The sequence below is a fragment of the Myxocyprinus asiaticus genome, chromosome 20, assembly GCF_019703515.2.
Source record: "Myxocyprinus asiaticus isolate MX2 ecotype Aquarium Trade chromosome 20, UBuf_Myxa_2, whole genome shotgun sequence".
Classification (NCBI taxonomy): Eukaryota; Metazoa; Chordata; class Actinopteri; order Cypriniformes; family Catostomidae; genus Myxocyprinus; species Myxocyprinus asiaticus.
In genome coordinates this window covers 40,061,127-40,073,986 of record NC_059363.1, presented here as the reverse complement: position 1 = coordinate 40,073,986, position 12,860 = coordinate 40,061,127, and the positions used below count along the sequence as shown (strand labels likewise).

At 38.8% G+C, this 12,860-nt stretch overlaps 1 protein-coding gene across 1 annotated transcript in view; it reads left to right on the top strand.

Annotated features, from left to right (window-relative positions):
• LOC127411120 (uncharacterized) overlaps nt 1–12,860 on the top strand; it is a 418,430-nt gene that overhangs the window by 357,449 nt on the left and 48,121 nt on the right. The gene's annotated exons all lie outside the window — the stretch shown is intronic.

Sequence of the window (12,860 nt, the reverse complement as noted above, 5' to 3'; positions counted from 1 at the left end):
ACATTGGTGTCGGATTGTGATATTTGCAATTCTGAGATTATTTTCTCCAGAAACCAAGAATGGGCTAAATATTTGTGTGAACATTCTAAAGCACATAAATGAAGAACAAAGTACAAAATAGAAGAAAAATAAATATGTTAAAAGAATATGTGTAAAGAAAATATTTCTGCAGTATGGAAAATTATTTTTACAATTTCAGAGTAAATTTTCGATAATGTAGTTGTAGCATGTGCTGTCCAGTCAATATTTGTCGCTCGCAAATTAGATGTCATCTGTTGTTTGAAGTCTAGCTATCATAGTAAACAGACCATTCTAAAACAACCACATGTGGATTCAAGAGGAATTTTCTTCATGCTTATTTTTTGTTTTTTTTTGGCCACTTTTTTCATTTTACAACAAAGTGTAAAAGTTATTGGGGATGGGGAATGGGATGGAAACACAATGTGTCAAACTCAAACATTTGTCTCCCACATAAGCATGTGAACTCAGTTGGACTGTATGTGGTGACTGCTGTTTCGACATGCCATACATTTTTAAGCGTGACAGCATATAAAATAGGTAAGTATCTGCTGAGATGAAATGAAAAATCGCCCAGAGCATTTACTTAACAGAGGCAATGAGCCTGTTAACATGAACACCAAAACGCTGATAACTCCAAGAAATCACCTTGTTTAAAAATCCAACAAAGCAAAACATCTGCTTTTACATGAGATTTTAAATGATCAAGGCGTTTTCCCCAAGGTTATTTTTCTCTGACCGTTTGACCTAGAGGACTTCAAAACCAATGGCAAAGCATAATTATTACAAGAAGGTTCAAGATAGTTAAGAGGGCTGGCAAAAAAAGACATCAGAAAAGACATTGTTCAAATACAAAATGACTTTTTTCAGAAGTTGTGCAAAATAAATAGGAAAATAATGACAGAATATCTGATATATAGAATATCAATATAAGTTGGTTTGGCTTGAAATGTGATAGGTTTAATGGGTATTGTAGCAAATGTCAAACGAATGTCAAATATCAAACTTTTACCGCAATAAGAAATCAAGCCAACTTCAAATTATAAAGAATATTATTCGCTCTGTTGCACAAAGATTATTTTTGGGAGATTTTCATTGGTAGTTATTATTTAGAATATTTGGTCCAAAACTCCAAGACCGCTTGACCTATCGATATCAAACCAACTGCAAATGACTCAGAATAGTATTCTCTCTATTACACAAGGCTTATTTTTGGTAGTTTTTATTTGGTAATTTTAAATAGAATATTTAATCCCTATTATTATATAGAATATTTGGTCCTTTTAAATCCATTAAACTACAAGACCGCTTGTCCTAAAGATGTCAACCAACTGTAAATTACTCAGAATGTTATTCTCTCTATTGTAGAAGGTTTATTTTTATGATTTTTTTCTTTGGTGCTTCTTTAAACGATTATTTAATCCTTGTTTTTTAAATATAGAATATTTGGTCTCTTAAATACGTTAAACTTCAAGACCGTTTGACCTAAAGATGTCAAACCAACAGCAAATTACTCAGAATATTATTCCTTCTGTTGACAAATCTTAATTTTGGGAGTTATCCTTTAGTAGATTTTATACAGAATATTTGGTCCTTTTTAAGATTACCATTTTTATTTGAGTCATAAAAATGACAACAACAAAAAAACATCTATACAATTAATCAACATTTAACTCCCACTACTACCCCTCCCCCTCCCCAATCAACAATCCCACCGGTCTCACATAATATATAAAATAAATATATAAAATAAAATAAAAAAATATATAATAATCATACACATCTCAAACTACGCCTCTCTCTTCACAGTCCCTCCCTGAGAGTCCCCCAAAAATGTCAAATAACTGCCCCATTTCCCATCAAATTAATCCCAGATCCCCAGCCTTCTACACCACACCTCCTCGAAAGCTGCCACCCTGCCAATCTCCTCGCACCACTCACGAAACGAGGGGGCTCCAGCTGACTTCCATCCTCTAAGGATAACCTGTCTGCCCACCATAACACCGGCCAGGATCCAATTCTTCATGTACTTATCTCCTACATCAATGACTGCCCCATCACCCAAAATACAGAGCCTGGGGCAAAAGGAGATCCGATTACCCAGTACCTCGACCATAAAATTCTGGACCCTCAACCAGAACTCCTGTATCTTAAGACACCCCCAAAAAACATAGGTGGTGTCTCCATCTTCTAAATGGCATCGCCAGCAGGTGGGTGTGTCCTTAAAACCAAGCCTATACAATTTAGGAGGGGTCCAATAAAATCTGTGTAGAATCTTAAATTGCATAATTCGCACCCTTGCATCTCTAGATGCAGACTTGACATTTTTAAGAATCCTAGCCCACACTCCCTCCTCCAAAAACAAATTTAAATCTTCCTCCCATAATCTTTTGAGGGAATTTAAAGCGCCGTTCCCCAGACAATGAATTAGCAGGGAGCAATACACTGATGCCTCATGACCTTTTCCAAAAGCAGTAAAAACCACTCCCAGAGTATCTGCCACTCTAGGGGGTGCGTGCCACTCCCAAAAACAGTGCAGAGTAAGTGGCGCAGCTGTAAATACTTATAAAATTGAGATCTGGGAATCCCAAACTTTTGAACCAAATTTTCAAAAGGTCTCAATACTCCACTCTCACATAGGTCACCGACTGTATTAACCCCCCTCACAATCCAATCTGACCAACAGAAAGGGGACTTATTAATGCATAGTTTAGGGTTCTGCAATATGCTCGAGGCTACGTTTAAATAAATATCTGAATTAAACACTCTGGACACTTTTGTCCATATCGAGTGTAAATGCAGAATAACAGGGTGTGACTTAACTTGACCGATTAATTTGATCGAAAGGCTATGCAGAGGCGAGATAGGGATAAGAGCTTCCTTTTCAAAACAAAACCAGGGAGGGACTCTCTCAGGTGTCTGAGTCCAAATGCATAATAATAAAACAAAATCTTGGGTAGGCCTAACCCACCTTTGTCAATCGGCCTATGTAACTTATTGAAATTTAACCTGGCATGCTTACCATTCCAAATGAAGGACTTCGCTATGCTATCAAATTGCTTGAAATAAGACAGGGGGACATCTATAGGGAGAGATTGTAACAGGTAGTTGAATTTTGGAATACAATTCATTTTAATTACATTAACATTCCCAATCATCGATAAGTGTAATGAAGCCCACCTGTCCACATCATTCGAAAACCTTTTTATTAAGGGAACAAAATTCACTGTCAAAGCCAAAGCTTCTGATTTAGACCAATTGACTTTGTATCCTGAGAACTTGGAAAAGGAATTAATTATTCTGTGGAGGCAAGGCATAGATCTAGTGGGGTCGGTGACGAATATTAAAATATCATCTGCATAAAGCAGAAGCTTATGCGCCACACCTCCCGCAATCACCCCCGGAAAATCATCCTCCTTTCTTATCGTGGCTGCTAATGGTTCCAGGGCAAGACAGAACATTAATGGGGAAAGAGGGCAACCCTGCCGAGTGCCCCTATTCAGAGTAAAATAATCTGAAATTAATCCATTTGTTTGTACCGCTGCTACAGGGTGTTTATAAAGTAACTTAATCCAACCAATAAATGTACTTCCGAACCATACATTTCCAAAATCTTAAAAAGATAACCCCATTCTATCATATCAAATGCTTTTACGGCATCAAGTGAGATGGTAGCGACCGGAGACTGATCATTCACTACTGACCACATGATATTGATGAGATGCCTAATGTTATCAGAAGAGCTGCGGCCCCGAATAAACCCCACCTGATCTTTATGTATAAGAGATGTCATAACTTTTCTTAATCGGTTGGCCAAAATTTTGACAAAATTTTTACATCTAGTTGAATCAGGGAGATTGGATGGTAACTTTTACACTCGCTTGGATCTTTGTCCTTTTTAAGAATCAGACTGATCCGGGCTTGTGTCATGGTTGGGGGAAGCTTTCCAGTCTTTTATGATTCAGTATAAACTTCTAACAAAAGTGGAGCCAGTTCAGTAGGATCTAAAAAGTTCTGCGGCAAAACCATCTGGCCCTGGAGCCTTGCCAGTAGGTAGGGACTTAATTACCTGGTCAAGCTCCTCCAAGGTTATCTCAGAATCAAGAGCGTTTTTTTGCTCAGTCTTCAGTTTAGGAAGATCTAATGGTTCCACAAAGTTTCTAATGTCTTGATCAGTAGACAAAGACGTGAAACTATAAAGATCAAGATAGAATTCTTTAAAGGCATTATTAATATCAATGGCTGAGGTAAAAATTTCACCACCAGCAGATTTCACTGAGGGAATGGTAGAAAAAGACTCTCTCTGCTTTATATATCTAGCCAAAAGCTTCCCTGCTTTGTCCCCCGACTCAAAGTATGACTGTCTTGCCCTGAATAACCAAAACTCCACTTTCTGCGACAAAATAGTTTTATATCTATATTTCAATCGGGTCAGTTCTCTGAGGCCATCAGATGACATACAGCTTCAGCTCTGCCTCTGCACTTTTAATATTTCCTTCCAACTCCACGAGTTCTCGTGCTTTGGATTTTTTGGTGAATGAGGCATACTGTATGATCTGACCTCTAAGAACCGCCTTAAGTGCTTCCCAAGCCACGCCCACAGAGGATACTGAGGACCAGTTGGTCTCCATATAAACACTGATAACAAATGTCTTTAACATTTGCTGGAAATCAGGATTTTACAAAAGGGATACATTAAGGCACCAGCTATATGATTTTTTTTTCTCCGTATGTGGCAACACCTCTAAACTCACCAGGGCGTGATCTGAGACTAAAATGTTTCCAACAGAGCAATCATCAACAGATGAAATGAGGGATTTGTATATAAAAAAAAAAAATTATTCTAGAATAAATCTTATGGACTGATGAAAAAAATTTATAGTCTCTACAAGATAGGTTCAAAAGTCTCCAAATATCTGTGAGACCGAGATTTTTACACATCCTGTGAAGCGTCAGTGTTGCTCTAGGGGGCTTACACACTTTTGCTTCACTATGATCAAGGAAAGATTGAGAGTCCATCAAAAGATTAAAGTCTCCTCCCAATATTATATCATGAGGGGTGCCAGCGGCTTGCAATATCCCTTCAAGATCAGCGTTAGGTGCGTAAATATTAGCCAAAATCAGACTTTTCCCCTGAATTTCTGCTAAAACAATAATGAGTCTTCCTAATTTATCATTAAACTGTTTGAGAAATTTGAATTGTAAATGTTTATTTACCAATAAAATGACTCCCTTGCTCTTACTTGAGCCAACACTAAAGAAAATATATCCACCCCATATCTTCCCAAATTTTTCAGCTTCCAGCGGGGAAAGATGTGTTTCTTGAAGAAACACTATATCATATTTCTTACGTTTAAGAAAAGTAATAACCTTCCTTCTTTTTATGGGGTGCCCCAACCCATTCACATTCCATGTGGAGAGAGACATTTTGATATAGTAGAAAAAATAAATTGTGTGTCAAAAACAAAATTATACAGACCACATTCCCCATCAGTGAAACAATCAAACCCCGAACTTCCCCCCCGAACAAAACAAACAGAAAAAAGAAAAACGTGCGCATTAACCCCGCGCACGACAGCGCCAACCGGCGACAATGCGTCCATACTCAAAAGGTCCATGAACGCCCACGAGCCCCCACGACAACTTTGCCATCGGATTGCTCAATTTTGCCTCACAAATTTGTGAGGCAAAATTACATAACAGAAAATACTTTGTAAAATAAACCCCAGCCAATAGGAAGAATGAACACAAAGAACGTGTAGATTCATTCACAGAACTGTCTCAAAGGTGTGATCTTCCACAAAACAAATTCCAGCTGATATAAAACTGTTCAGATTCCTCGGACAGACAAACGAATGTTCAATGAGCCAGCTGTTATGAGTTCAGCGGATGACGTGATCGTTCTGTAGGACTTTACTGGTTGTTTAGATCAGTGTTACCATCAGAAATAATTAATAATTATTTCTTTAGTTATTAATTAATATTTAAATAAATCCATTGAATCTAACTCATTAAAACCTCATATGGGGCTCCAGTAAATGTAGTGCACTACGTTTAGGAGCGGGTGTGGTTATTAGCAATAATCAGTAATTATCAAAGATAATTATTAATTATCATAATCAATAGAACATTGATGAGAATCAATGTTAGCTTTTTTAATCCTTTAAATCAACAATTATCAAAGATAATCACCAATCATTAACATCTATGATATATTAATTAAAATTAACACTAGCTTATTGATCCTTCAAAATCAACAATCGTCAAAGATAATTATCAATTATCAAAAATCAATAGAATATTAATAAGGATTAATTTTGATGAGGCACCACCCTGGAATTAGGGACTAATAACCAGATAGTATAACAGTCTCAATGTTAGATTGTTTTCTTAAGAAAATCGACATCCGAAGAATATCGATTTTTGGGAAAAAAACAATGAATGAAGGCTTGAATCCGAGCACTGACATCCCGTCAGCATGACACAGGTGTATGCAAAACAAACCAAAACACTTCTCTTTGTAATATAACAAAATTTATTTATGCAGTAATATCAATTAATAATTAATACAATGCAGTCAATAAACTTCCGACTTACAACTAAAAATTAAACAGCGATATGATTAGATATGGTAATCAAAATAATCCTATAACACATGAGGGTGTGTGTGTGTGTGAGAGAGCGAGTGTGTGTGTGTGTGTGTGTGTGTGTGTGTGTGTGTGTGTGTGTGTAAGGAGGGACGCGCACAAAATGGCAGACGTGACTCTCGTGGAGAGTATGTCATGCGAGACTTCCGGCCAGAGAATATGGCCGCGAATGTGGGCGGAGAGAAACCAGTCAATGGTGTCTACAAGTTACCGCGTGTATCCGCTTGTACGATAGCTTAGGGACAAAGCTGAGCTTTATCATGAAGCAATCTACTAGCCAAAAATGTGTCTGAGAATGTTTGTGAGGGATCACGCACGCACGTGTGTGTGTGTGTGTGTGTGTGTGTGTGGTTAGTACGAGAGAGAGAGAGAGAATAAAGTGATGGCCCCAAAGCCGGTTTCGCGATCGTGGGAGAAGAAGCAGCTGTTAGTTTATCACTCAGAGACGCGGTGGACGGCTCGTAAATTGTCCAGCAGTCTTTGATTCTTTAATGGATAAACTCAGTTTGCTGGTCTCACCCGCGATGGCAGAAATGCACAACAGTCCAATGTGGTTGGACCACAATACAGCAAATCAAATTCGTGATAATTAATACCCTGAGTATTAATAATGAGCGGACATGGCGGTCTGTAAACTGTACAAGCAAAAACCTTGAAACACAAGAATAACACACTATAATATTCTATCTCTGCCCAGACTTAAACCTCTTACTTGAATCGCATGAGGATGCAGAATGTGTGTTCATGCATCCTTTAACGGGAGGCCATTTCCTCACTCTGTCAGCGGGCGGTACGGCTGCTGATTCTTGGCGGGCTGGCGGAGAAATCAGGGACTTCGACTTGATTGAAGAGGGAAGAGAAATCTTTTCTGTTCACTTCTGCAGGCAAACGGATGAAGATGCGGATTGCTCGGCAGTCTTCTTCGGATCCGTTAGAGTGTTCGGTGGAACACAGAGTAATCTCAACTCATCCAGCGTGATGGAGATTGTATGGCCACAGTTTCAAGTCGGACGTTACTTCCTTGTGCCACGAGGCTGCACCTGAGAGCAGCGATGAGCTGCGTCTACACACGGCGAGCAAAGCTGCTGGAAGCAAATCCCGGAAGCATTTCAGAGGTATTTCTGCTCCTGATGATGTCATGGTTGAGGTGCATTCTGTTGTGTGCCTCATCCAATAGGAGTTGAGAGTTCGATCCTTTAGTGAGCAAGGCTTCATGGGATTTGTAGTCTGTTTTGGACTCCCTTTGTTTGATTTTGGCATGGTTTTTATCAGTAAGATTTATGACCTGGTATGTTGGGGCCTGAGTTAGGTTTTACGACTGTGTTAGGCCTGACTTTGTCTTCTATCTGAATACATGGGGCCCAACAGTTCCAATGTCCCGTAAAAATACTCAACAAAACAAACTCCAGCCAGCAGGAGGAATAAGCACGAAGAACGAACAGATTAATCCACAGCTGTTCCAAAGGAATGTTATTCAACAGAACAAGCTCCAGCTGCTAGGCGGAACCAATATATAAAGAAACAAAACTGGCATCCTGGTTCCTCGGATGGTCGAGTCAGTTCACTCCGACGCCGCAAAAAAGTATATACCATGACTTACACAATCCGTCAACTTTATAAAAGACATCCTTTGTGTGAGCATGTAGATATTTTGCGGTCATCCGTAGTGTCCACTCGCAAACTGGCCAGGAACTTCAATGCAAAATAATCTTTCGTCAATGCAAACGTTTCTTTAAGGAAAAATGTTATTCACAAAACAAACTCCAGCCGCTTGGCAGAGCCAACACAAAAAGAAAAAAGAAACCAAAATGACGCCCAGCTTCCTTAAAAGCCAGTGTAAGTACAGCGAGTCGACCCACTCACATAAGAAACACCCAATGGTTTACTCACCCATTGATTCTATAAAAGACATTGCCTGATTGGGACATGTAAATACTTTGCGACCGTCCTTCATTTCTTTTCTCAGTTTGGCCGGAAACATCAGAGCAAAAGTGATCTTTCGCTGATCTAAGAGTTTCTTACATTCCTTGAACCGATCGCGTTTCTCTCTTGTCGAACTCGCAAAGTCCGAGAACAACTAAATATTATGGTTCTTCCAAGAAAGCTTCCCTTTGCTCCTCGCCTGGTGCAACACAAGATCTTTATCGGATGATCTCAGAAATTTGGCCAGAATCGATTGAGGCTTTTCTCCCTCAGCAAATCTGTGAGCTGGTACTCTGTGAGCTCGCTTGATTTCCAGTTTATGGCCTGTTATGCAGACTCGGGAAAAGCTCGTCTTGGAATTTCACCATATCTCTGCCCTCCTCATGCTCAGGAATTCCATCAATTCGAACGTTATTCCTGCGGCTTCTATTCTCAAGATCTTCAAGCTTTTCAAGGAGATGTTCCAAATCAACTTTGGTCACAGGCAGATTAGCGATTAATTCCCTCTCCGAAGACTCCAGACAATCGATTCATCTCTCAACATCAGTCACTCTTGTAACTAAATCAGAGAATTTTATTTCCATCGCTGTAATTGATCGACATATTACAGCGAGATCCTCCAAGTCAGCAAGAACCTTCGTCATCATCACCGACATGTTGGACAACTGACGCTGGATCACCTCTCCTGCTGCGCCATCCAAATCGAGTCCCTGGTCTGTAGGCCTGTCGGGGCTTTCATCCTGAACACGTAAGTGTCTTTTAATGTCTCCAGAGCCCGAGGATTTTGACTTCTTTGCCATGCTTTGTCTCAAAGAGCAAATGTGTAACTGGGTGTATCGAATTTCACCAGATTATAACATGAAAATAATTAAAAATTTAGCAAAGTGTGCAGAGCTGGTTGCTCACATGTCTGCATCTTGCATGGCATCACGTGACCCCCCAGAATATTATTCCTTCTGTTGCACAAGGCTTATTTTTGGTAGTTTTTCTTTGGTAATTTTAAATAGAATATTTAATCCCTGTTTTATATAGAATATTCGGTCCTTTTAAATCCATTAAACTCCAAGACCGCTTGTCCTAAAGATGTCAAGCAACTGCAAATTTCTCTGAATATTTTTCTCTCAATTGCATAAGCGCTAGTTTATCAAAATTCTGTGAATAACTTTTTGTCGTGAGTGCCTCTAGATGATGCTGGCCAATTTTCGTGCAAATCGGACAAACAGTCTAGGAGGAGTTCGAAAAAGTAGGTTTTCAAAACATTTAAAAATGGTGGATAGGAAGTTTGCTCGATCATGACATAATTGTTCTCGGCATGAACCAAGGAATCTATCAAGACCAGTCTCATGACAGTAGGCAAAAGGAGTCAATAGCTATTAGCATTTTTAAATATAGCATTATAATTTTTGACCACAAGGTGGCGCTGTCCCGAAACTTTTTGAGACCCTTCAGAGCATGGTGCCAAAGACACATACCGAGTTTTGTAATGATACGCCAAGTCGTTCGTAAAATACAGTATTTTATGACTAAATTCAAAATGGCCGATGTCCAAAATGGCGAACATAGGAATTTTTATATCGTTGGACTCGCTATACCCAACTGAATCTAAAGAGACCAATTTGATGACTTTATGACAAACTGTTCAGAAGTTATAAGCAAAAATGTGCTTTTTTCATATCTCGTGACCACTAGGTGGCACCATTCCGAAACTGAGCAGGCACCCTCGAGTCATGGTGCCTATGACAAATAATAAGATTGGTATGAATATGCTAAAGCATTACAGAGATATACCCTCACATCCATTTTGGCATGCTCTTTGTCGAATTCGTTGAAGCGCCATTCGATAACAGTATGGTCTATCAAAATTCTGTGAATACATTTTTGTCGTGAGCGCCTCTAGATGATGCAGGCCAATTTTAGTGCAAATCGGACAAACAGCCTAGGACAAGTTCGAAAAGTAGGTTTTTCAGAAAATTCAAAATGGCCGACGTCCAAAATGGCCAACATAGGAATTTTTCATATCGTTGGACTTGCTATACACCACTGAATCTAATGAGACCAATTTGATGATTTTATGACAAACTGTTCAGAAGTTAAAAACAAAAACTTTTTTCATATCTAGTGACCAGTAGGGGGCAGTGTGCCAAAACGCTGCAGTTAACCTCAGGGCCTAATGGTGATGACACATACCAAGTTTCTTCCCAATCCCTCAAAGTGTTGCGAAGATACAGCCTCAAGTTAAATTTTGCGCGTTCTTCATTGAATTAGTTGAAAACGGTATGATTTATCAAAATTCTGTGAATAATTTTTTGTTGAGAGTGCCTCTAGATGATGCAGGCCAATTTTCGTGCAAATCGGAAAAACGGCCTAGGACGAGTTCGAAAAAGTAGGATTTTCAGGAAAACTTTTCATGAGGGAAAATTTCATGACAATATCTCATTCCATTTAAGAGTTATAGCTATTTAAGTAGCATTGGCTAAGTCAACTACTTATATTTTGCATGCCATTGACACGTAAAATCGAAAGTTTTTTAATTTTTTTTTAGAATTATTCATAAATAGACCACAGAGAATCTTGTGGCACTTGTTTCATTGGGATTGAGCGAAAAATCTAGGAGTAGTTCGCAAAAGTAGGTTTTTAAGGCCTACTTTATTTAAACCTTCAAACCTTTCCTATGTCCTTTGTGAGTTATTTTCCATTCATTACTGCATTGTTTAGTTGGGTTGGTTTTGCTCTTGTTCTGTCTGATGGCTTAGTTCTGTTTTGCTGCTCTTTGCAAACTCTGCTTAATGAATACACAGTATTAGCATCCTAACAACCCTGATCAAAGTGCACTCATTACAAATACAACATAGTGGAAACAATAAACATTTAATTACAGTAACATACTATTTTAAGCTATTTTCATATTTCACCTGCTATTATGAGAAATCCAAACAAGCTCTAATTATTTTTTTTTACATGTGGTTTTAAATTATTGTGCTTATATTTTCTATAATACAACCAGGATTTTTCTATTGCGCTTATTCCATCATGCAACAGACAAATTGTTTGGGATTTTTACTTGTGTTGTGCACTACGTTCAGGAGCAGGTTTGGGTATATAGATCAATGTTAGCTTTTTAATCATTTAAATCAACAATCATCAAAGATAACCATCAATTATCAAGTTCAATATAATATTAATTATTATCAAAGATAATCATTAATTATTAAAATCAATGGAGCATTGATTAGAATTAACACTAGCTTATTGATCCTTCAAATTCAACAATCATCAAAGATAATTATCAATTATCAAAATCAATAGAATATTAATAAGGATTAATATCACCTGGGCATGACCCTGAAATCAGGGATTAATAAACAGACAGTATAACAGTCTCAATATAGGATTGTTCTCTTAGGAAAATCGATGTCCAGAGAACATCGACATTCAAAAGGAAAACAATGAAGGCTTGAATCCAAGAACTGACATCCCCTGCCAGCTTTTAACACAGGTGTATGCAAAACAAACCAAAACACTTCTCTTTGAAATTGCTCAGCTGTCTCCTTCGGATCCTTTAGCGTGTTCGGTGGAAATCTTGACTCGTCCAGCGAGATGGAGATTGTATGGCCACAGTTTCAAGTTGTACGTTACTTCCTTGTGCAATGAGGCTACACCTGAGAACAGCAATGAGCTGCGTCTAGACACGGCATGCAGTATCGCTGGAAGCGATGCCCAGAAGGATCTCAGAGGTATTTCTACTCCCGATGACATCGTGGTTGAGGGGCTTTCTGTCATGCACCTCATCCAATGAGTCCTTTGGAACATTCCGCCCTTTGGTCTGAGGAGTTGGTTGTTGTTCAGCATCTTTAGAGCAACTGAAGGGCCGAACAGTTCTTGTTGGTTCACAGTAACCTGTGGGTTACACTGTCCATGTATTCTTGATAGAAAAGAAAACGGTGGCACAGTCCATACAGTTCATTAGAGTTCACAGAGGCTTTATCGTCTGGACAGAGATTGAGGCACATCTGGGCATAGAACTTCTAGCTAAGTCTAAAACTACATTCATCACACATGAACATTTCAAGTTATAGGTAGGCACAGCATTAACCGTAACACAATCCTTTGTTGTTCTTTGGTCATAACACAAAATCAAAGCAGAACCTGACAATGGTTACTAGGACCAAAACGTAAGAGGAAAGGAAAGGAGGGTTAGAGGTTAAATGGCTTATCCTTGGAAATGATTGGGGTTAACTTGTGGGATGGGCTCAGACTGGAGTGTAAAATGCG